The sequence below is a fragment of the Eretmochelys imbricata genome, chromosome 1 (assembly GCF_965152235.1).
Source record: "Eretmochelys imbricata isolate rEreImb1 chromosome 1, rEreImb1.hap1, whole genome shotgun sequence".
NCBI lineage: Eukaryota > Metazoa > Chordata > Testudines > Cheloniidae > Eretmochelys > Eretmochelys imbricata.
Window position 1 is genome coordinate 270,741,559 of NC_135572.1, and position 23,764 is coordinate 270,765,322.

Below are 23,764 nucleotides of genomic sequence, written 5' to 3' on the forward strand. Positions count from 1 at the left end.
GTCAATGTAACTCATTGGCACCTTTCTGTTCATTTACAGAATGTATGACTCAAAATAAGACATTTCACAGCTGGACAGGACACTGATATATTTTTAGAAACCTATCTCATTAAACATAAATTAGTGTAAAGGAGAATTACACTAATATGCACCAAGAAAATAACAGTTTCTGGATTTTTCCATAATTCCACATTTAACACCTAATATTGGTGTTTAATGCTACCAAATACATGCGGTCCAGACAGAAGATCAAAGTAATCTGTATTTTAAAAAACCGAGTCAATGGCTTTCACATACATAATTATAATTTTAAAACACAACCCGCTTAAAAAAATATATGCATCAGCACCTCAGCGGTGCTAAACAAGTGACAAAGCAAGAGTGTGTGCAACAGAATAAAGCATCTTTTTAAAGTTATATTCTCTAGGTACAGTAGCACAATTTTCAAATAGGATATCAATTGTATTTGTCACACACTAGTTTTGCACTTTGTCTTTCAATTGCTAGAAGCAAATACTTTGAATATTTAGAAAACAAAATACCTACAAATAGTTTTACTAATTACAAGCATCCTGCTCATTAACTCTTGATCATCATATGTGATACTTTTTTAACCTCATAAAATGATATGCTTGTACAGATTATGAGTTTAGGAGACTAAAATAGTGCATTGCTGAAGTGCCTGAGATGTTCCTCTTAATTTCTGTTTAGGGTGCTACAACCAAACCACTACACTAAAAAAGAGCCAAGATAAACTATCCTAAACCTAGTATTTTTTGAGATAGAAAACAAAACACTGACAGGGAAGAACAGGGTGTAAATCAAGTACAAGCCTTTCCAAAAGGTTAGGGACAGATCCATGTTTCTGCAGTATACCAAGCTGAATTTTTGATGATTATATAGTAATTATTTGAAGGAAGACTGTACATTTTTTTGGTGAGGAGGGGACTTTGTAACACATTAGAGATGTTCATGAGCTTACGTTTTGAAGTACAAGCCATACTGGTGTTAGGGTTTTGAGGTCCTCTCAATAATATTACAGTCACACTTGCACTCTAGAAAGCTACTGAATTCTGAATAGCCTCTATCATGCTTCTTGGTCCAGTTCTATTTTTGCTTTTTAAAAATCTGCAACACATCTTTATATAAGTGCATCATTTCATGATCAGTTTATGAGGACCAGTTCTAGAAAATATAAAACAATGTTCTAGTGCTTCCAGAAAGTAAGAGATTTTATTTAAGGCCAAACTTTTAAATTTCCCTGCTTCCATCGTCAGAAAAAGAAAAACTAAGACATTTGCAGACATTCAAACCAGGTCACATCAAGGCTTGCAAGAAAGTTCAATATATCCACCTGCATATTGGGATGATAGCACATTGCATAAGTTTATCAAATAGACACATGAAGTTGGCTGTGCACAAACACTAACTCTTTCTAACTGAAAAATAACCAAGGCCCACGGTCTCCATGTGGGTGAACTACCATGCCTCAATAATCACTGGAAAATTGAACTAGCAAAAATTTCAGTCATGAAGTGTCAAGTCAATTCAAATCTGACCAGTTATTTAAAAGATAAAACACTCCATTAGTTGCCCAACAAGGCCTACATGCAAACTTCAGCCCACACTTCTCTTTAATGGTGCCAACGAAAACTATGAGCTACAGGGGGTTTTAAATACGCTTTCAGGCAAGGTGGCTTTCACAAAGCAGAAATGTTTTGGAAGATATACTCCTGCTACAGAGTGGACACCATTTCTTATACTCAGATTGTAAACTTTCTGGGGTAGGGATAGACTTTTTGTTGCATGTTTGTACAGCGCCTAGCACAATGTCCAAGACTGAAGATGGATGACTGGGCAACAAAATGGCAGATGAAATTCAATGCTGACAAATGCAAAGTAATGTACATTTCAAAACGCAATCCCAACTATACATACAAAATGATGTGTTCTAAATTAGCTGTTAGCATTCTAGAAAGAGACTCTGGAGTCATGGATAGTTCTCTGAAAACATCCACTCAATGTGCAGTGGCCGTCAAAAAAGCTAACAGAATGTTAGGAATGGGATAGATAACAAGAAAGAAAATATAATGCCTCTATCTAAATTCATGGTATGCCCACATCTTGAAGACTGTGTGCAGATCTGGTCCCTCCATCTCAAAAAGGATATATTGGAAAAAAGGTACAGAGAAGAGCAACAAAAATGACTGGGGTACAGAACAGCTCCCATATGAGGAGAGATTAAAAAGACTGACTTTTCAGCTTGGAAAAGAGATGACTAAAGGGAGATATGATAGAGCTCTATAAAAATCTCCACTTGTGGGGAGAAAGTGAGTAAGTAAATGTTATTTATTTTTTCACGTAACACAAGAAATAGGGGTCACCCAATGAAATTAATAGGCAACAGATTTAAAACAAACAAAAGGAAAAATTTCTTCATACAACGTGCAATCAACCTGTAGAACAGGGGATGTTGTGAAGGCCAAAACTATAACAGAGTTTAAAAAAGAACTAGATAAGTTCATAGAGGATAGGTCCACCAATAGCTATTAGCTAGGATAGGCAGGGACGCAACACCATGCTCTGAGTGTTCCCCTAGCCCCTGCTTGCCAGAAGCTGAGGGTAGATGACAGGCTGGATCACTTGACGATTGCCTGTTCTGTTCATTGGCATTGGCCACTGTCAGAAGACAGCATACTGGGCAAGATGGACCATTGACCTGTCCCCAGTAAAACCATTCTTATGGAGTTCTTAGGTATTACTGCAATATACATAAATAATAATTTCACTTGTCCTAAATACTTAAAGTACTATCAATTGCTGTGTAAATTGAGAAAAGCTGGTAGGCAGCCTCACAAGAGGATACCAAGTTCAAAGAGGCATGGAAAATCCATTGTCACACAGAGAGCCATAATTACATATACTTGGATATTTACAACACATTCACCTTCTATAGACTACAAATAAAAAAAGGCTAAGGTAGAAACTTTCCTCATCAATGCACTACAACCCCCTCTGACACAGGCGGTGGTAGCTGTTAAAATGAGCACATAAAAGCTTTATTACCAGCAAAATCTTTCAAAATGTTAGATCCAACAATACCTTTTACAAATATTTTCCCCTGGCCACTTCCACCAATTATTTTTAAATTTAAATATATCTCACAGCTCATTTTCTCTTCCTAGATCCTTTAGGGAAGTTGTAATGTTGAATTGGTGACCTCATAGTAACTTTAACAGCAACAAAATGATTTTATAAACACAAGACTGGAGGACTAAACAGAATTATTAGGGGAGTGACAAATGGAGAAAATGTATTAAAACTACAAACTATATCAATAATAGTGACTTACTGGTATGGTGCTTTTTTGTACATATATTCCTTATTAAGTTTCACAATGTAAATATCCTTAAGACTTTTGGCATAGCAATTCCTATTGATTAGTAAGCACAGTAGTGAACCTAATTAATTTTTCATATAGAAAAACTGGCCTCCGGAAATGGTTAAGGATACTTTAAAAAAAAAAAAACAGAACAGATTTAGCATGTTATATAACAACTGTTCTTTCTTTATTTTAGATTAGTCTATACTTCTTAACATTTTTAAAGAAAATATACCACACTGAAAAGACTATTCAATTTTTTTAAATCTTTTTTCTCAAATACAATTACTAGTGAATAAAACATTTTCAAAGTTTGTTTTTGTTTTACATGTTTAATTTACAGCAGCTTTGGTGAACTAAGAAATAAAATTAAAAAAAAATAGTTTCTTCAACAATTTTCAATCCTAAAAATGAAAACAGCCAGCCTGAACACTTGGCTGGTAGCATCATCCCATACCAAATGGGAAACAGACATTTCAGTGTGAGTGAGTGCTTCCAAGCTTTTGGTGGCTCGAAACATTACAAAGAGGGCCTTCCAACAGGGAAATTAATGCACTGCAGTTGATGTTTAACTTCCAAGTATGTGAAACGGACACAACTTAATAGTAGAAGGAACTGGCGAACACTGAAGATTAAATGTGGCAGCCACAAATGATTGGATGTGTGCAAGTCTATAGGACTAATATTTCAATGAAAACCATTTAGATGGCTCAGATATTAGAAATTAAGAGGTCCACAATAGCATAACTTCTCATGAGTTTTTTTCCCCATAGCAGTAGTTTTCAACCTGTTGTCTGCTGATCCCTGGGGGTCCACAGACTATATCTAAGGGGGCTGCAAAAGGTTGTCGTTCCCACAAAACAGTGGTTGTCAACCTGTAGTCCGTGGAATGAAAAAAGTTTGAAAATCATCCTCCTTTACCATTCAAGAGACCAACGTCAAATTAGTGTGCACAGGAACACATGAAACAGTCCAAAATATCATAATAGGGACTTCTTCAGTATCTCTAGCCAAGCCCCTTTAAACAACATATTTGTTACACTGTTTAAAGCAAATGAGTTTCTATTAAAGCGGTAATTCTTCTTTGCACAAAACACAGGTAAGCGCAATTTGGTCTGAGCTTCAAGGTCTCCCAACTTTATAAAACGAAACAAAACTGACTTATTTGTAATGACTGTACCAACACACACAAAATGAGGTTACTGTATATAGTAATAATATTAGTCTGCGTGTGTGTATGACAAACTAGTTGCAATTCCAAATGAGTAGCATTGGATACCATTTTTCCTGATCCATGAGTACATAAAAAAGTCATTTGATATTTACAGCATGTATAAGAATCATAAGGTTTTCAAATGTGAAAAATATTGCCGTGACCAGCAAGATGTTTTTTAAAATTGTGAAACTTAGCAATTAAATACTTGTATAAAGCACTGTGCAAATATTAACAAACAAATCCTTACAATGTAAACTATTATCATTCCCATTTTACAGATGGGAAAACTGACAGAAGTTACGTTACATATCCAAGATCACACAGCAAGTAGCAGAACTGAATTTAGAACTAGAGAATTCCTGATCCTCAGTCTGATGCTCTTTTTATATACACAAAAGGACCACACAATAGAAATTCTTGGATTAGACAAAGTAATGGTTATTTCTTACATTCTGATCAATTCTATATTTTAAATTTATTTATTTAGCTGGCACTATATCTTACTGAGACCAGAGAAATTTAAGCAAGTATTATTAACTACGTTCTCAAACCTTCCCTAGCAGAATCTAAATATCTATGAACTATTAACTTCCATAAAAGCTTTAATTGGAATAGTTAGGTTATTTTATATGATACCACAGATGTATTTGAACTTATGGAATAATTCAAAATATCTTGTCAACAAAGGGAAGTTGTACTGTACTATTCTTCCATGCAGTAATTTCAGTTGAAAGTATACCGTTCATAAAAATGTTATGTTTACTTACATTTACTTGAGGAAATTGACCAATAATATATTTACTTTTAATGTATTGTCCGAGTACTGACAATTATAGACAGACTTAATTAAGATGTCTAGACATGCAAGCATTGTTTTTCTGGGGCTGCTTGAAGGTAGCAATTTTAAGCTTGACAGCCTCTCCCCCACCATTGTAGTGTGCAGTGCTTATGTTCCCCTCCTCCATTTTAACCAACATCTCTACATCTGAAGAATGTTATCGAACAAGCCACATGGGCAGTATAATGGGATGAAATATTATGCAATACCAGAGCCCATGGCAATATCATTACTAGAATATCTGACAGGCACTAAAAATGTAATCGGGAAGAAATGTACCAACTAGGAGAAATAAAGAATGAAGACAACTGCAATACTTATAACATGCTTGCCACGTCTCAACTAAATGCACTAAGTACAAAATTACAACATATTTTTGAATATATATGAGTTAAAAGACTAATTCTAAAACTTGGAACCCTGTGCTTTATGTATGAAAACTATGGCTTAATTTTACTGCCCAGCAGTTTGTTTTGCGTCACATTTGTTCTATGTGGGCCTCACTGCAACTTGAGGCAGGGATTCTGGTCTTTGTTTAGTTCACCTAGACTACTGTACAATACCAATGATGCAACTTAAATAATGCATAGCTATGCCAACTTTCCCATCTTTCCCATTTCAGTGTGGAAATGCCCTCATTTTTAGTAAGTTAACCTCTGCCACGAAAATCTTTTCAAAAGCCATATTCATGGTAACTCATATTGAGGTATTAAGAAGTTTAATAGGAATGGTTTTCTCCTGGACACTTCCACAGATCAGTAAGACACCGAGGACAGCATCTAAGGCATTTATAAATGAACCCAACGCCTGCATGCATAATAATACTACCAGATCAGAAATAAGCCTGGAAACACTTGCTTTTGAGACCTTTTTGAGACCAGCACGTCTTGACCCATGACTGACCTCCCACAGCCACCTTCATTAATTGGTGCCCTCCCCCCAGGTTACTCCCCACAAGTCCCCTGCTTAGCACAAGGTGCAAGAAAACTCCTTCTCAGGTCCCATGCAAAAGGGCAGGGGCAGGAGTCTCTGGCTGCAGCTTCTAGTCCCTTGCACCCAGCAGGAGCCAGAGGCATCTGCTTGTTGTTTTCTGAAGGATGGTGGCCTCAGGGAGCCAGTGCAGAGCCCCAGCTACGCCGCGCCCATTTGGCACCTACCTGTGCTCCGCGACAGCCCCTGCAGATAAGCTCCCGCACCGCAGGGGAAGAAAGAGGCGCCCCTGTTACCCACTCTCCACCTGCAGCAACCTCAGCACAGGAAAGAGCAATGCGCATGCGCGGAGGAGGCTGCACTGGAGCTCAGTCACGTGCTCCCATGCAGTTCACCCGGTTGCATCGCTGCGGCTCCGACGCATGCGCGCTACGCAGGTACCGCGGCGCAGCGCAGGGTTCGCGCTAAAGTGCGGCCGCTGTCGGGACAAAACAAGCCCGGTGTTGCAGCCCGTGCTGTACCTGTGTCCGTGAATCCCGCCGCAGCCTTAGCGCTCGCGCTCCTGTCTCTCGCCGCTTCCGCCGCAGATTCAAAAACAGAACCCCGTACAGCCGCCTTCCCCCAGCTGCACGCGCCGGACCGTTATGCAAATGAGGCCCACATCCCGCCCTCTGATCACTGGCCACGCCCCTCTGTGGGATCGGAGAGCGGCCGTGGGGGCTGTTTCATTGCTGGCCAATCCGAACGTCGGCCATCTTGGAGGCATGCAAATCAGCCGCTGTTCTATTTAAATGAGCGTGTGGCTCCGCCCCTTCTCGGGTGGCCGCGGAAGGTTACTGGTGGTGAAGTGCAAGCACTGGCCGGGATTTAAGGTGGAACGCGGCAGCATGCGGTGTGAGTCGAGGGTGGTTGCTCACTAGAGTGATAGGTCTGGCCTGGCAAAGGGGCTCCATACTGCAGCCCCGAAGCTGCAGGTGCCCCTGCTGGGGGGTGGGACGTGTCCCTGGTGGAAGAGGCAGGCGCATACTTGGAGCGGGGGCAGGGGGCTACAGTTGTGGTAGGCAGGGAAAGGGGTGCAGACTTGGGGTGAGAGTGGGTGTGGGAGGGGTGCAGTCAGGGTAGAGGAAGGGACTAGAGTTGGGGGGAGGGGTACAGAGTCAGGCTGGGGGTGGGCAGAGGAAGGGGGCTAGAGATGGGGGGGAGGGGCACAGAGTTGGTGTGGGCAGTAGGGCTGTGCCTGGCAGAGGCGAGGGGGGTGTTGGGTAGGGGAGCAGAGCAGCTTCGCCAGCATGAGCAGGAAGCATTAGTTCTGTATCTCCCAACTTATAGTAGTAACGGCCCCCAAAGAGTTGCTTGTCCCTTTCCTCCTGAAGCATGCAGTGTGCTTAACAGACAGTGTAGTAGCCCTCCTAGCTACCTTCTCAGGGACTGGGTAAGTTATTGATCCTATTTTACAGAGCAGAAAATGTACTCTAGCCTCTTCAGGGCAGGAGCTGTCTGTAGTTACTGCCTTGTACAGCACTGAGCACATTGTTACTGCATAACAAACAGCAGCAAATGATTTATGCAAAGTCACACAGCAAATCACTGGCAGCGAGAAGCAGAAACCACAGTCTGGAGTTCCTGTATTTATCCTACCCCAACACATCCCCTCCCCCCCATCTTGATGCCTGTTACACATTCTGGCCATACTAGGGATCCTTCCTGACTTATATGACTAGAAGTCTGAAGTTATCTTACCCTCAAACAAAAAACAGTACCTACTGCAGATTTTTGAAATGTAAAGCATTGTACGTATGCTGAGCATTACTATGGTGAACTAGAGTATGTTTGAAATACTAAAGTTTTCTGGTTTTGTTAATACCTCTTTTTTCTTATCAAATACCTACAATACCGGTCCAATTAAGAAATATGTCCTGTTTTACTATAGGTAAGAGAAAGTAAGTTCCTGTTCCAGTTTGAGTGGAAATGATATTTAAATGAGTAGTTATGCTATAAACACAATACTAACACCCGTGTCCTCAATCAAATACAGAATATACTGACCAAAATTCTGTTCCTTGGCAGGGCAGCAACATCTATATGGTTATATAACCCACACGCTTTATACTGTAGCATTGCATTTTAATTTTTTTTTTTTTTTTGCACACACCTACAAAAGGGAGAGAAGCCATAGGGAGGACATGTGGATTTTAGTTGAACCAGCTGGCTTTGTACATGTATAGAGGTCTAAAAATAGCCATAAATAGGGCATGGCAGTTTCTGAAGCTGTGTAATAAGTTTTCATTTAGGGAAAGCATTATTTCAGTTTCCACACATTCACATTTGAGAATCAGAGCTCTGGGGGAAGGAGTTCGAGGGAGGTTTTTCAATTAAATCTAGGAGTTAAAGATGGATTCAGTGGCTGAGTGAGACAAGACTAAGCAAGGAATCTGCTGTGACAGCTGGATCCCCATACCTGTACTACCTTGTGTGGCCCACTGTGGTTTATAGACATAGAGGGAGAGCTGGGAGGGAGCATGTCGCCCCTAGAGGTTACCCAGCCTACAGAACTATTCTAATGGCTTTAAAGTGGGCCACCAGGGGCTTCTCTTGTGGCCACAGCCTACTCAGCAGTGATTGGGGGCGAGGGAAACAAAGCAGTAGCCTCTACCCCAGTGCTCCGAGCAGGGGTTGTGCCTTGCACTCCTCTGGAAACACAAATACTGGAGGAGCAGGCAGCCAGTGAGTTCCCCACCTTCCTAGAGGCAGTTGGGTCAGACTTCAGTCCCGGGGTGGCAGGCAGCAGGCTCCAGCTGTGGGGATATGGGCTCCGGCCCCTGGGCACGGGGCTTCAGACTTCAACCCCCAGGCTCACTAGCCTCCCCACCAGGCTCCCCCTGCCTCCCTATCCCCCTCCCCATCCAGGGTTTACTTTGTCCCAAGCCTTGCTGGGGATGAGTAAATCTGCTGTGAGAAGTGTTTTGTTAACAGCCTTTAAATTTTGTCACAGTTAAAGTGAAAACAGGGCTGACCTCAGTGAAGAAAAGGCTTGTAAATTCTTGTCCATGGAGAAAGGATAGTGCCCTAAAGAGAGCCTTATAGACATCTAGGCAATGGATATCTTGTATGCATTTTTCAGAGTAACAGCCGTGTTAGTCTGTATTCGCAAAAAGAAAAGGAGTACTTGTGGCACCTTAGAGACTAACCAGTTTATTTGAGCATGAGCTTTCGTGAGCTACAGCTCACTTCATCGGATGCATACCGTGGAAACTGCAGTAGACTTTATATACACACAGAGATCATAAAACAATACCTCCTCCCACCCCACTGTCCTGCTGGTAATAATTTATCTAAAGTGATCATCAAGTTGGGCCATTTCCAGCACAAATCCAGGTTTTCTCACCCTCCACCCCCCCCACACACAAACACCTGTGCCACTTTGAATACAGGCTATAGATCTTTATTTAATCAGCATCTGAAGAGAGCAGTCAATTATTAGCCCAAAGACTGAATTGCTGCTAGCTGTGAGGATCCCCAGACTTTTGTTTGCTGACAAGGCTTTTAAGCATTGGGAAAAGTGACAGCCTCCGAGTTCTTTTCCAAGCCCCTCTTAATGCTTGCTGAGCCACCCAGTAAAGCTCAGATCCCATGTGTAGAGGTTGGCTACACACATTCCTTGGCCAGTTTGGAACCTGTTCAACTGAGTCCAAAGGTAACATGGCATGTCAAATTCTGGCAGTAGAATGATTGGATCAGTAGCAAGGAAACCATTCCATAAGTCTTTTGCAGACCACTCATTGCGCCATGAGATTGCTGCTGACAGATTCTGATCTGGCAGTTGAGAGCACAGTGGACACCTCAACCTAAGTTGTGCTTTGGGGGTGACTGAAAAGCTCTGAAAAATCCAGATGACATAGACTTCATGTTATGGCTACACTACAGAGACACCTCTGAAAGAAGATCAGAAAGGAATATGGGTAGTAAAGTATAGAATTGTAAATGTTATGTTGAAATCTTGCATTTAAATCTATCTAACAGCAACGAAGGGGTGGAGTTAGCATAGGTGCTAATAGTTTTACTACTTAATAGAGCTGCTTAAAATTTCATAATAGTATTTCAAATACAACTTACGTTTTGTGTGTACTAAATGCCTACTAAGGAATTATACCATATTTTCTCTTTGGGTATGTCTTCATTCACTGCGCTTATGCTCAGATAAATTGGTTAGTCTCTAAGGTGCCACAAGTACTCCTTTTCTATTCACTGCACAGTTCATGTGGGCTCTTGCCCAACCCTCCCCACCACTACTATCACCCAGAAGGACCTGGATTTGAAGGTGATTTAAACCCAGGATATCTTACTTAACTCGGAGAGGAAGGATTAGAGCCTGAGCTCTGCTTTAATTTTGGCTAGAATTTACCTGTTTGCAGTAAGGATGCAGCAAAATCACTTGAATGATCATCTTCCATTGCCATGATTTCCCCTATAATTTATTGGAAAAGAATCCTAGAATATGTCAGCACAAAGAACCATGGAATATGCCCTCAGCCACACATGGAAAAGTGCAGAGACAGCAAGGAAGCTGTAACATGGGTAGGGGCTTTGCTATAGGAATGTTTGCACCTGAGCTAGCATGTTCCGACCTGAGGGCCAATCACCCAGCTTAAACTGTGGAGTGAACACTCATTAAGCCATACACTGGCCACCTCAATAGCACTAAGGGAAGATTTAACTACCAGCTCAGTTGGTGCAGAATAATTGTTGAATATGCTTTTGGTAGACTAAAGGGACGCTGGCGATGTTTACTCATTAGATTGGATCTCTGTGAAGAAAAATATCCTGATAGTTATAACTACCTGTCGTGCATAATGTGTGTGAAGTGAAGGGGGAAAAGCTGCTGCTAGGCTGGAGGTGGAGCACATGTTTGTTGACTTTGAACAGCCAAACATAAGGCCATTATAAGAGTTCAACCAGCAGCTATGTGGTTCAGGGAGACTTTCAAAGAGCACCTTAATGGGCACACCCTGTACTGTTGTGCTGGCCCATTCTTTGTGCATGGGGCCTTAGGTGCTGTTAGCAATTGTGTAGTGCTTGCTATACATTTATAAATATTAGATTTTGTGTTTTACTGAAGTTATGAATTATGTGATGCTGCTATACGTTTACAAGTACTGTGGGCTTTGAGTACCACTATGCATTCTGCAGTGTGTCGTGAACTAATAAAGATATTCTCCAAAAATAGAAATTTGATTGCCAAAAATAGTGCAAAAAACAGGTAATGCAATATAAATGTTTAATAATAATGGAATAGAACTTTAATATTGGAAAAGCAGCATCTTCTTCACCTTTTCCTTCTGGATTTCCTGGGCCTTTCTCCTGTCTACTTTTTCCTTCTTCAAGCTATCTGCCATGTTGGCTATCTAGGCCCTTTGTTCATGGTCTGATGCAGCAACTGACTTGCAGGATCTCACTGAACATTTCCTCCCTACTTCTTTTCCTCATCAGGGTCAGGCATTCTGTGGAGGTGGCATCATTCAAGGCTGCAGCATCAGCAGCTGATAAAAACTAATATATCATTGGATTTACAGTCACAATGGAAAGAAAAATAAGTTTCAAGACAACCTTCCCTTATAAGACATGCTTATTGACACTTCAGCTGTGGAGTGCATCTGCACAGCACTGCTCTCCAGCTCCATCCACGGTGCCTATGGCCCACCGGGGTGCAATGAGTTGGAGGTAAGGAACTTTGGTTGCATGAAAAATAAAGTTTTGGTCCCTATATATATGAGTATAGTGTAATGGCACTGAATATTCGCATCATTTTCCACAGGCAGTGATGTTTTTAGCTGATATCTCACTCCTGAGAGTAACAAAGTGACAGAGAGCACATCTGCCACTGGCATCCCGAAGTTCCCTGAACCCCTATGCCATTAACCTGTTTACTACAATAGTGCCAGCTGAACTCATCATGGAGTAGCATGGGAAACAATCCTACCGTGAGGGAAGAAATATGGCAACCAGCCCTAGAAACCTCCAGGAGAGTATTGCGGAGATCTCCATGAAAGTTTCAGTGAGCTCTTTGAGAAGGATACAAGGGACATACCTATGTATATAAAGCGTTATACATGCACCTCTCCCTCCCACCAAGAGAGGAATGAAAAGCCGATACTAACTCTGCCTCTTTGTTGTACTGCTACCTCTTCTGATACATGTAAAACAATGAAAAGTTGATACTTGAGGATGGGCTAGGCACCACCTTTTAAATGTAAACACTAAGGAAAAATGTACACATGCACTTACACAAGTCTCCTCCCCTTCATTGTGCTTGTTGATGCTCATCTAGCCAGTCCTGCCAGTTTGTGATGGAGTCTCAAACAGATATGGGCTCACGGCATGGCTGGACTACCCCCCTGTCACATCTCCCTCCTCCTCCTCGCTCATGTCAGGGGTCTCTGTCTTGGGCTCCTCCACGGTACCCATGGTAGTTTGTGAGGTACTGGTGGGGTCTACAGCTCAGCACAGATGGATTGCCACCCTTGTAAGTATGCCTGGTGTAGTTCCTTCACTTTCCCATGGCACTGCTATTCATGTCGGTCATACCCCTTTTCCTGCATCCTCTGTGTAATCTCTCCATAATGTCCACATTTCTGGGACTGGTCCACAGCTATGCTTGCACAGTCTCTTGTCCTCACAAGCCCAGAGGATCCAGTACCTCCTGTCCACTCCAGCAGGAGTGTGTCTAGTGTGGGGAGCCGACATGGTTGGTTAGGCAGTTATACGTAACAAGGGAGAGATGCTAAGTGTGCTCACCAAGGTGGGCAATGAGGAAAGGGCATTTCAAAAATATGAGGTGTTGGGAAGTTTTGCCCTAAATGTATGTTTAATGATGCTAATGGTTAACACCTGCCTTTGGCTCTGGGAGGGAGTTTTGGGGTGGGAGGTCTGGGGTGCAGGCCCTGGGCTGGAGTTGGGGTGCAGGCTCTGGGAGTTTGGGTGGGGGTCTGAGGTGCGGGCTCTGGGATGGAGTTTGTGTGCTGGCTCCAGGCAGGGGGTAGGGGTGCAGGAGGGGGTGAGGGGTGCAGGCTCCAAGCTGGGGGTGCAGAAGGGGGTGAGGGGTGCAGGCTCCAAGCTGGGGCAGGGGTGCAGGAGGAGGGGTTGAGGGGTGCAGGCTCTGGGACAGTTTGAGTACAGGTTCTGGGACAGAGTTTGGGGATGGGAGGAGGTGTGGAGGGAGAGGGTGCAGGCTCTGGGAGGGAGTTTGGGGGCAGGAGCCAGAGGGGGTGTGTGGGAAGGGGGAGGAGGTGCAGGCTCTCGGAGGGAGTTTGGGGGTAGGGAGGTGTGGTGCTTACCTGGAGCTCCTAGGGAGGGCGGGCCGGGGGCCTCTGCACACTGCTACCCCCAGGCACTGCCCCCACAGCTTCCTAGTGGCTGCAGGGGTGCTTGGGGTGGGAGCAGCGCACGTAGCCTAGGTGTTGTCTTACTGCTACCTCTGCACGTTTACTGAGCAGAAATGTTTTGGTTCATTAAGCACCCTACCAGCTTTGCTACCCTTTGAATTCTGCTTCAGACCTCATTTTGTTATATCAGTTAATTAGACGTAATTCTATTTTTTGATTAACAAGGAAAGACATGTAATGGTACAGGAGTTTTGTACTGTAAGGAGTAGGATACAGATGATGCTGTGCGGTTTAGGAAATTCAGGGCTGAAGACAACAGTTTTCCACAACTTGTTACAAAAGTACTGTTTTAAAACCTGTAGCCTTGATCATATTTACAACATTAAAGTACCCTAGTACTTCAGATACTTGAGATATTGGTAGGCATATTTTTTCACTCAGAATGCTTGTGCATAATCTTTCACTGAAGAGTCTAAGATGTTCAAACTTTGAAAGAAAAATTAATTGTAACAGCTGTGTGACTTATTAGCCAACAAATCTATTAATGTGACTTGCCTTCAAAAAAGAGACTGAAGTTATAAGTCCATTCTAAACAGCAAACAAAACTTTACTAGCTAAAAAGAGAGGCTCTTTAATAAAAAAACAGATCATTTTATCCCTTTCATTCTTTGATATGACCAAGTTAGTATGGCCTAATCAAGCAGCTAACATCCTTGAGAGCCTCAATGCTATGCAAACCATTCTGCTTTTATCTCATTTGTCGTACTGGTCTGGGAGCGTAATGTAGTAAAATCTCATTCCATGGTAAAGTTACCAATAGAAAGGTAAGGGAGGTGTCCTTTGGTTAGTAAAAATTTACAGAATCATAATTTCAATGGTGTCACTCTCTGCAATGTGGCAGAGAGGACTAACTGCTCCTTCCCAGCTCCCTCCCAGTTGGTATAAATTTTGATGATACAGCGTCATCAGAATGGGTCAGTTTGGGTATCATTTGAAAGCCCTTTGTCCCATGAACACAGTGGTACCAAACATGACAAACGTAGAGCAATTGTGTAGATTTATATTTATTTTAAAATCAACATTTTTTAAAATTATACTTTAAACACAGGGATACATTGCTTACATAAAAGAGACATTGATCTTTAGTAATTCTAGGAAAGTTAGCCTGGACATTTGGGACTGAAAATATTTATTCATCAAAGTCATCATCAGTGTTGTCTCCATCTAAGACACCACTGCTAGACGCGTTGTCACACTGATTCTCATCTGCACAGCACTCATGCATCTCCATACAAGGCAGGCTGCTGGCCAAATATTTGCAGCGTGGTGAGCATATGGGCTTTGCACACAAGTGTTTGATTAGCTGAAGAATTGATTTGAGAGTGCATGGTATTTCACATGTAACCTGTGTGATCAGTCCATCCTCCAAGACCCATCCATGCCCGATAGGGGAGGGTAGTTTTGGATGCACTCAATCATCACAGAGTCATTCCATTGCTTGATAATTTGTGCTCTTGTTGTTAGCAGGTATAAATGCACCCCTTGTCAGTGGCAATTTTTCTACATTTGTCTGGTTCGTGGAAAACATCCACCAATGTAGTTCTGCAAGTGTCATAATGTTGGTCTTCAACTGGTAAACTCAGCATATGATCACCTCCAGTGCATTTATGACCTCATCAGTGATGTCTCAGCTGAATTAAATGATGGGGTTTAAATGAGTTGTTATCACTCAAGAAAGATCTTGGAGTCATTGTGGATAGTTCTCTGAAAACATCCACTCAATGTGCAGTGGCTGTCAAGAAAGCCAACAGAATACTGGGAATCATTAGGAAAGGGATAGATGATACAGAAAATATCATATTGCCTCTATATAAACCATTATATGCCCACATCTTGAATACTGCGTGCAGATGTGGTCGCTCCATCTCAAAAAATATATATACTGGAATTGTAAAAGGTACAAAAAAGAGCAACAAAAATGATTAGGGGTGTGGAACAGCTTCAGTGAGAGGACAGATTAATAAGAGATTTTGGGACTTTTCAGCTTTGAAAAGAGACGATTAAGAGGGGATATGATAGAGGTCTACAAGATCATGACTGGTGTGGAGAAAGTAAATGAGGAAGTGTTATTTACTCCTTTTCATAACACAAGAATTAGGGGTCACCAAATGAAATTAATAGGCAGCAGGTTTAGAACAAACAAAAGGAAGTATTACTTCATACAACGCACAATCAAGCTCTGGAATTCTTTGCCAGAGGATGTTGTGAAGGCCAAGACTATACAGGGTTAAAAAAAGAACTAGATAAGTTTATGGTGGATCAATGGCTATTAGCCAGGATCGCAAGGATTCAAAACCATGATCTGAAGTGTCCCTAGCCTCTGCTTGTCAGAATCTGGGAATGGGCAACACAGGATGGATCACTTGATGATTACCTGTTCTGTTCATCCCCTCTGAAGCACCTGGCATTGGCCATTGTCAGACAACAGGATACTGGGCTGGGTGGACCATTGGTCTAACCCAAGTATGACCCATTCTTATGGTCTTAATTTTGGGGGTTTTGAAGGCTTCATGTGTGTCATGACCCAAAGTATCCATTTGACTGACATCGTTAGTTATCTCGTTACTGAAGACTGCTCTTGTCATGATATAAATGAGCTGTGGTCCGTCAAACATGAATGGATTACCAGTGTGAGAAAGCTTATCCTGTAGCTTTAAAATTAACTCTTGGCATTTAAAAGCACCTAATGAGTCTAGGTGGTGCTTGGTTACTTTTGAGGGAGTCATCCCAGCCATGCTTAACTTTTGTTCTAAATTCAATGGAGTTCTGGGGTTGGTCAGGAAAAAACACAGGGTGTTATGCCCACCATACCCCTAATGCCTATCACTGCTCTGTTTTCATGCTCCAGAGCTTCATTTGAACCAAGTGCAGAAGAGAACTGGTGACCTTTTAATAACCCAATTTCCTTTTCAAACTTCCTCCTATCTGTCAGGGTCAAAATTTTCTACACCTCTTATTTCAGATTTGCAAAATAGTTAGTCAAATCTAAATCAAAAAAGTATTTCACACTGTCTTTCAGTGCTGCAAGGTACAAATTCCAATTAACAGTCCTGACAGATAGAATACAGAACAGCAAAGATTTAACCACCTTTATGTATCACCACACCATCCCAAAAGTTGGCTTTGTCACTGATTCAGCCTCACTGAATTACTTGACCTGTTTTGTAATGTTGCAGCTCTCCATTGTGTGAAACAGAAAGCAGAATGTACACTGAATGTGTGAAACTGGTCACACGAGTCCAGTAACCCTTGGGAAATGACTTCAAACACATCAGTATGCTTTTCAAAGATGACGTCAGGGTAGCACATCGCAACTTTTTTCTTTAAATATTTCGTTCACAGTACTGTAACAACTGATTTCTGATATCTTAACCACTACCTTATTACAACTCTTTTGGCATAATAAACAAAGCTGATAATCAGTTATCACTGGACAACTTCTTTTTTCGCCGATGATAGCAAATCAACTTTTAGCACTCCTTCCATTTATAGTTGTGACACTGGCAGACCAGGTGCCAGCTCATAGCAAGGCCCCAAGCCTCACTGAACATTGACAGATACATAGCTGGAAAACAGTCTGGCTCACCTGTGTGTTAGTATTGTTAAGATAAATATTAGAGTTGTAAGAATATGTTGGTGTCTAGACCTTATGAATAGTGTAGGATGGTGCATGTGCAGATCTAATTTATAACTTCTGTAGCCCAGATTATAAAGTTATATTGAATGTTTGCATTGTAAACCTTTGTAATTGTGTAACTTACTAAACAGGAAAAGAGGCATTAATAACGTAAAGTCTCAATCTGTTGAGGGCAAATGAGGCATTGTGTAGGACCAAAGGACAGAGACCTTGTTGACTGCATTCCTTGCTCCCACCAGGAAGGAGAGACCTGTGCATGAACTCCACACATGAGCTTAGATTCTGGGGTGAAGGGGATAAAAACCTCTGATAAGGAGAAACCAGGATCTTTATGCTGTCTGGACTTTGAGGGGCAAAGATTCCCAAACATAAGTAAGAGATCCCCATGCTGCTTGGCATGGGTCAGCCCTAAAGAACATATAGAGCTGGTTATTATAGAAGCTTACATTACCTTTTCAAATCTAAGACTGTAACTCGTGTGTGTGTGTATGTTTCCTGTTTTAACCTTGTAAATAACTCATTTCTTTTCTTAGTTAATAAATCTTTAGTTAGTTTATTACAGGATTGGCTACAGGTGTTGTCTTTGATTTGATATCTAAATACAACTGACCTTGGGTTTGTGACTGGTCTTTTAGGAATATTGTTGTGACTTTTGGTGTAAAGTGACCATCTGTCATATAGTCCAGCTTGCCTGAGTTGCAAGATAGAAACTGTCCCCTTGGGCATTCCAGTCTGACTCCATGGTAAGACTATTATAGTGCTTGAGGAGTTCACACTTGTTACTGGGTTGGTGAAATCTAATCATGGAACATACAGCCAGTTTGGGATTTCTGCCCGACTTTTTGACAGTCTGCCCTAAGGTTGGCACTCAGTAGTGAGCCACTCCAGACAACGTGACAATAGTAATCTATAACTTAAAAAAATGAATCAGGTATCATTAGCCAATAACACAGTACTGTTAGTCAAGGACCACAATTTAACTTTGTGAGGCTGCATATTTGACATGTCTGTGCTAAAGTCTAATTTTAAAAAGTTGAGTTTTAAACATTTTCTTGAATATGTATCTATCTGCATAGTTGCTCTAGATCTGTCATTTTGGTTCCAGTGTGTTTGAGAGAGAAAGGGCTTTCAAATGATACCCAACTTGACCCATGTTTGATGACACTATATTATCAAAATGTCCACCAACAGAAGGACTGGCACCTGAAAGCCGGGAAGGAAGGCAACGAGTCCCCCTTGCCATGCTACAGAGGAGGACACCATTGAAATTATGATTCTGTAGATTTTAGCTAATCAAATGACACCTCTCTTGCCTTTCTATCATTAACTTGCCCGTGGAATTTACAGAACTATATCTTACTTTGTATTATGGAAGTGTTTGCATATGGGGCAGGAACTCTGCTTCTAAACTGCATATCAGCTGAGCTGCTTATTGCTTGCCTGCAATTGTCTTTTGCTAGTTGCTCTGGAAATAACTTGGGCTGAGAGAAGGTTGGGGGAGAGAACAGAAATGCATAACAGTATTGTGGTAATGATATAAATAATCATTAAAATTGAGAGAGCCCTCTTTCAAACCTCTACTTTTAGCTGCTCAACTCTATCTAAAACTACCTCTAGAGACGAAATCTGTTTGGCCTCTGAATTACATGCTTTAGGAAAACTTCAGGAAAATGTGTTCAATCACTCTTAACTTTATCTAAAAGTGAAAACTCTTAACTGGTTAAGAAATGTTTTGACACATATATGAACACCGGTACATTTGGGAATATGTTTTGACTTGTTGGAAGAAATTTGTTTTGAAGAGAACATAGGTGTGAGCATTTCAGAATAATGTACTGAATATGTATACATAGTCTGAACTGAATGAAGCATGCACTTAACTGAAAGAAGTATGATGAGTGGAGATTCTGGATACAGGCTTGTGCAATTACTTGTTGATTCCCTTGTTGACAGTTGAAAGAGGTGAAAAGTGTTTTGGACCTCTAATATTTAGAAATTGAAACTCCTTTTGGTGTTGCGTAGCAAGCATTCTATAGTATCTAAAAAGATTTACTTTTTGGTCAGGATAAACACTATGTCTCAACTTCCTCTTTGCAACTATTCTCAATTTTTCAACATGCTACCTTCATCTTAAGTGATCACTCTCCTTATAGTGTGTATGATAACACCCATTTTTTTCATGTTCTTTGTGTATATAAATCTCCTCACTGTATTTTCCACTGAATGCATCCGATGAAGTGAGCTGTAGCTCACGAAAGCTTATGCTCAAATAAATTGGTTAGTCTCTAAGATGCCACAAGTACTCCTTTTCTTTTTGCGAATACAGACTAACACGGCTGCTACTCTGAAACCTGCTTTGGAGGCTTACAAAAGATGTAAAACTAATAGTGCTGTACATTCAAATGGTAACCGTTGTATAAGTATCTCATAGGTTGACTACATTGTGGGCCTGCAGGAAATTGCAAATGAAAAAACAGAAGACTACCTTAAAGATGACTTGCAAAATAAATTAGATTATGGCAGGTTTAGCTGCTTCAGGGGTACAGGTAAGCACATATATAATTAGGACTGAAAACTTCTCTCAGATTTTCTTCATGCTGTGTTTTTTTGGGGGCCTTACAAACACAGGAATATCTAGTCTTGTATTCACTTATGCACTGCCCAGAGAGTGTGGGTGGCATGCTGTGAAGCTCTTGTTATACACAACCATTTAGAATCGAACACAGAATAAAGGCAGATCTCTTACAGGCACCTTAAGCACCCGAGGGTATGTCTACACTGCAGTTAACACCCACAGCTGGCCCGCGTCAGCTGGCTCAGGCTGTAAAACTGTGGTGTAGATGTTCAGGCTGAAGCCCAGGCCCTGAGATCCTCCCCTTCATGGGGTTCCGGAGTTTGGGCTCCATCCCAAGTCCAAAGTCAGCTGACATAAGCCAGGGTGTTTAATTGCAGTGCAGACATACGTTGAGCGATCACTGAACACCGCATAGTACTTGGAGTAAAAAGGATGTAAAGTATCCTGCGTGGAAGAATGGAGCAGTTAAAATCCTCACCAGAGTTGAAAGTCTTTGGAAATATGGAAAACAATGGGAGAAGGCTTAAAGAGCACTTCATTCAGTATCTGTAAGCAATGGGTGCCAAAGAAAGGAAGGCAGTCAGTAGGTAGACTTATTTCTGACAATAGCTGGTTCTGAAGGACATAATGTGTTTAACAGTATTCAGTTAACTCAGGCACAAGAGGCTAGTTATGAAACTATTACAGAAATAAGCACTGCACTCCACGTAAAAATAAAACATATGAAAGATGTTTTTCAGAGTACAAAAAGGTGAAACCACAGAATTTGTGACTGATTTAAGGCTGAAAAGCCAATCTTGCAATTTTGGGGGTCTAAGTCCCTGCTAAGAGACCATATTTTGATTGGTTTCAGAGTAACAGCCGTGTTAGTCCATATTTGCAAAAAGAAAAGGAGTACTTATGGCACCTTAGAGACTAACCAATGTATTTGAGCATAAGCTTTCGTGAGCTACAGCTCACTTCATCGGATGCATCCGATGAAATGAGCTGTAGCTCACGAAAGCTTATGCTCAAATAAATTGGTTAGTCTCTAAGGTGCCACAAGTACTCCTTTTCTTTTTGCATATTTTGATTGGCATCTGGAAGAAAAAACTCGGACTACTGGAAGACCCAGAACTAATCCTTGACAAAGCAATAACAATTTGCCAGGCAAAGGAAGTCACCCAGTCCAGAATAAAGTTTAGAGAGGATGGACAGTGCTCAGACACTAGACATGAGAGAGAATCCAAAATACAAAAGAGAGAGATTGAGAGAGAGGCCTGAGGCAGAAAGACATGCAGAGCACAAAGTCTTTTTAGCGGGGGGGGGGCAAAAGGATGGGAGAATTAAAAGGGGGAGAGAGATTTATTTCCCACCAAAGAAAAACAAGTTTTGAAATCTCTTGTTTAGAAATTGTCTTAAAAAAAAAAAAAGACAACTATGGAAGTCTTGTGAAAACTTTTTTTTTTTTGTCATAAAGCCATTTTATTTTAATCCAACTTCTTGATTTCTTTTAATCCAACTTCTTGATTAACAGACTCAACCAATGTTAGTCGCAACTCAACAAGTTTACAAAGCATTACTGGTTTGGAGTCTGCATCTAGGGAAGGATCCTATTTTGGTTCCTGCAGAACCTGTTTCTGAATCAGAGGAGCCCAAACCCTTCTAACCTCTAGTTTGTTTGTTTCTTTTGGGATGTCTCTTATTTGAATTGGAAAATGTTTGAAGTCACTTTTTTTCAGGAAGAACCTTCAGTCTGTTGAAGTGTTAAGCATGATTCTTTTGGATTTATCCTTTCCCTATTTAATATATATTGTTGGCATTGGCCTAGGTTATGCTGCCAGATTCAGTATTAATGTTACCCCTTTTGTTTTGGAACATCTTCAAGATATTTACTATCTGGGCAGGATTCTCACTCCTGGAGAGTATTTTTAGAGGAAATTTATTTTGTAACTAGCTGGAATCTTAGTATAAAGATTCTTTATCTGAAGATACTATCCCTGGGAGGATTATCATTCACGCACCTCTCTTTAGGGTTTTGAGGAGGATCCTTTTTGCGGGTGATGGTTTTCTCTACCTTCTATATGTATTAACTGGTACCTTCTTGGGTTACTAATTTTTGGGATTTGCTTATTTCCTGTGAGGAATGTTCATTTCCGCTCAACTCTGTAGTGAGTGAAAGGTTCCAAGGTGGTGATTAGTCAGGAATGAAATGGCCATCCGTGTGAGGGTGTAATTTGTGCCCCAACCCACTACTGCTGCCATTGGGGCAGGAGAGGGATGGGGGAGGCACAAAAAATAGCAGTGGTACTCTTTCAAATGTTGCCTGAAAACTAAGCTCCACCCACTAGGAACTGAACTTGGATCCTAGCCCATTTCACACAAGTCGCCAACAGCCATCAGTTAGAAGCAATTTTTCCTAACTACCAACTTGTGCTTGATTTGACAGGTGACTCCAGGGGTGAAAGATGGATTTGTAATACGCTACAATCTCTATTACTATACAGTGCACTGCAATCTTCAACTAATCATAGGTCAGAATGAGTCCAAATCCAAGATATCCCAACTTCATATACATCAAAGAATTGCTGCAGGACACTATTGAAGATTTTATTGTTGCAAGTTTGGGATGACCAAATTATTCAGGAGTGGCAGTCAAAATGAGTTATGTGGGTTCCTTAACAAATAGCAATTTCATAGTACTTCATTCTGTGACACCTTGTTTATATAACATATAAATTGTCTTACTCTGTTTTTGGTAATGAGTTATATATTGTCCCTGTTCTGAATAGATTAGTTACTATGTTGGTCCAATAAAAGATATTACCTCACCCACCTTGTCGTTCTAATATCCTGGGACTGACATGGCTACACCAACACTGCATACAACAATAAAAATTTTATAGGCAGCCCTGAGAATTCTGACTAAATCCTGAGTTTTAAACCAAAAGCCTGAGGTAAGGACCTTTAATCCTGCTGAACTCCTTGATGGTTTTGCAAGCAAAAGAGTTTTGTGATGGGTGCAATTGACTTGTTATGACTAATTAATGGGAACAGAAAACTCAGTAGATTTCCGACAGATTTTGCCTGTGTTCTGCCACTGACGGTTACCCTGACAGGGGGTGCTATGAGAGCAAGCTGCCCAGGGAAGGGAAGTGGGAGATGTCACTATGGCAACAAGCTCACATGGTGAGGTGAGAGACGTTGCCTAGCAACTGAGGCTTCAGGCAGGAGAATTCTGTAGAGAGTTTGGAAAACAACAGTTGGAGAAGTTGGGGGAGGGGAGAGGAGAGAGTAGAAAGATGGGGAGGGATAGAGAGTGTGTGATTGGAATGGAGAAAGAAGAGACAAAGGTTTGAAGGGCCTGAAGGGAAGAATGAAAGATAAGCTGAGGATGGAGAGAAGAAATGAGATTCCATAAGTAAATAACAGGAAAGCAAGCACTCGTATGTAACATTCACATAATGCAGTGGGGTGATGGCTCTTTCGAGAAGGTTATCAGAGCATTTCAGTTATACAGTGAATTTTTCATAAAGGCCTGTTTTAAGAGACTTGGTCAGAGCATGATGTTGTGGAAAGAGGTTACAGAAAATCTTTTCCCCCCAGAAAAAGATATTTGGGGAGACGGGCTAGGGAGAGAGGATCATTGCACCATGATCATAATTTGCTCACAGTTACTTACCTACATTAAATTATTGGGGCATTATGTTCTCTTTTAAATAGCACAAGACAAAAATTATTTCACTAAAGCAGGTGGTCTATATTTAA

The 23,764-nt window shown here is 41.3% G+C and overlaps 1 protein-coding gene and 1 long non-coding RNA gene across 4 annotated transcripts in view; one reads left to right on the forward strand and one right to left on the reverse strand.

Annotated features, from left to right (window-relative positions):
* Positions 1-7,023, reverse strand: part of ATF7IP (activating transcription factor 7 interacting protein) — a 173,975-nt gene extending 166,952 nt beyond the window's left edge. Inside the window, exon 1 of one of the 3 annotated variants that reach the window (XM_077831232.1) lies at positions 6,888-7,023. The gene's annotated coding sequence lies outside the window, so the exon portion shown is untranslated. Of the gene's footprint in view, positions 1-6,593; positions 6,683-6,887 lie in introns of those variants that run through there. The other 2 variants (XM_077831223.1, XM_077831259.1) reach the window with 2 other exon arrangements.
* A 168-nt stretch (positions 7,024-7,191) lies between these two features.
* On the forward strand, positions 7,192-22,827 carry LOC144259398 (uncharacterized). The gene is made up of 2 exons (XR_013344841.1): positions 7,192-7,260; positions 22,446-22,827. It is a non-coding gene; the product is annotated as an uncharacterized LOC144259398 (long non-coding RNA).
* Positions 22,828-23,764: the final 937 nt, after the last annotated feature.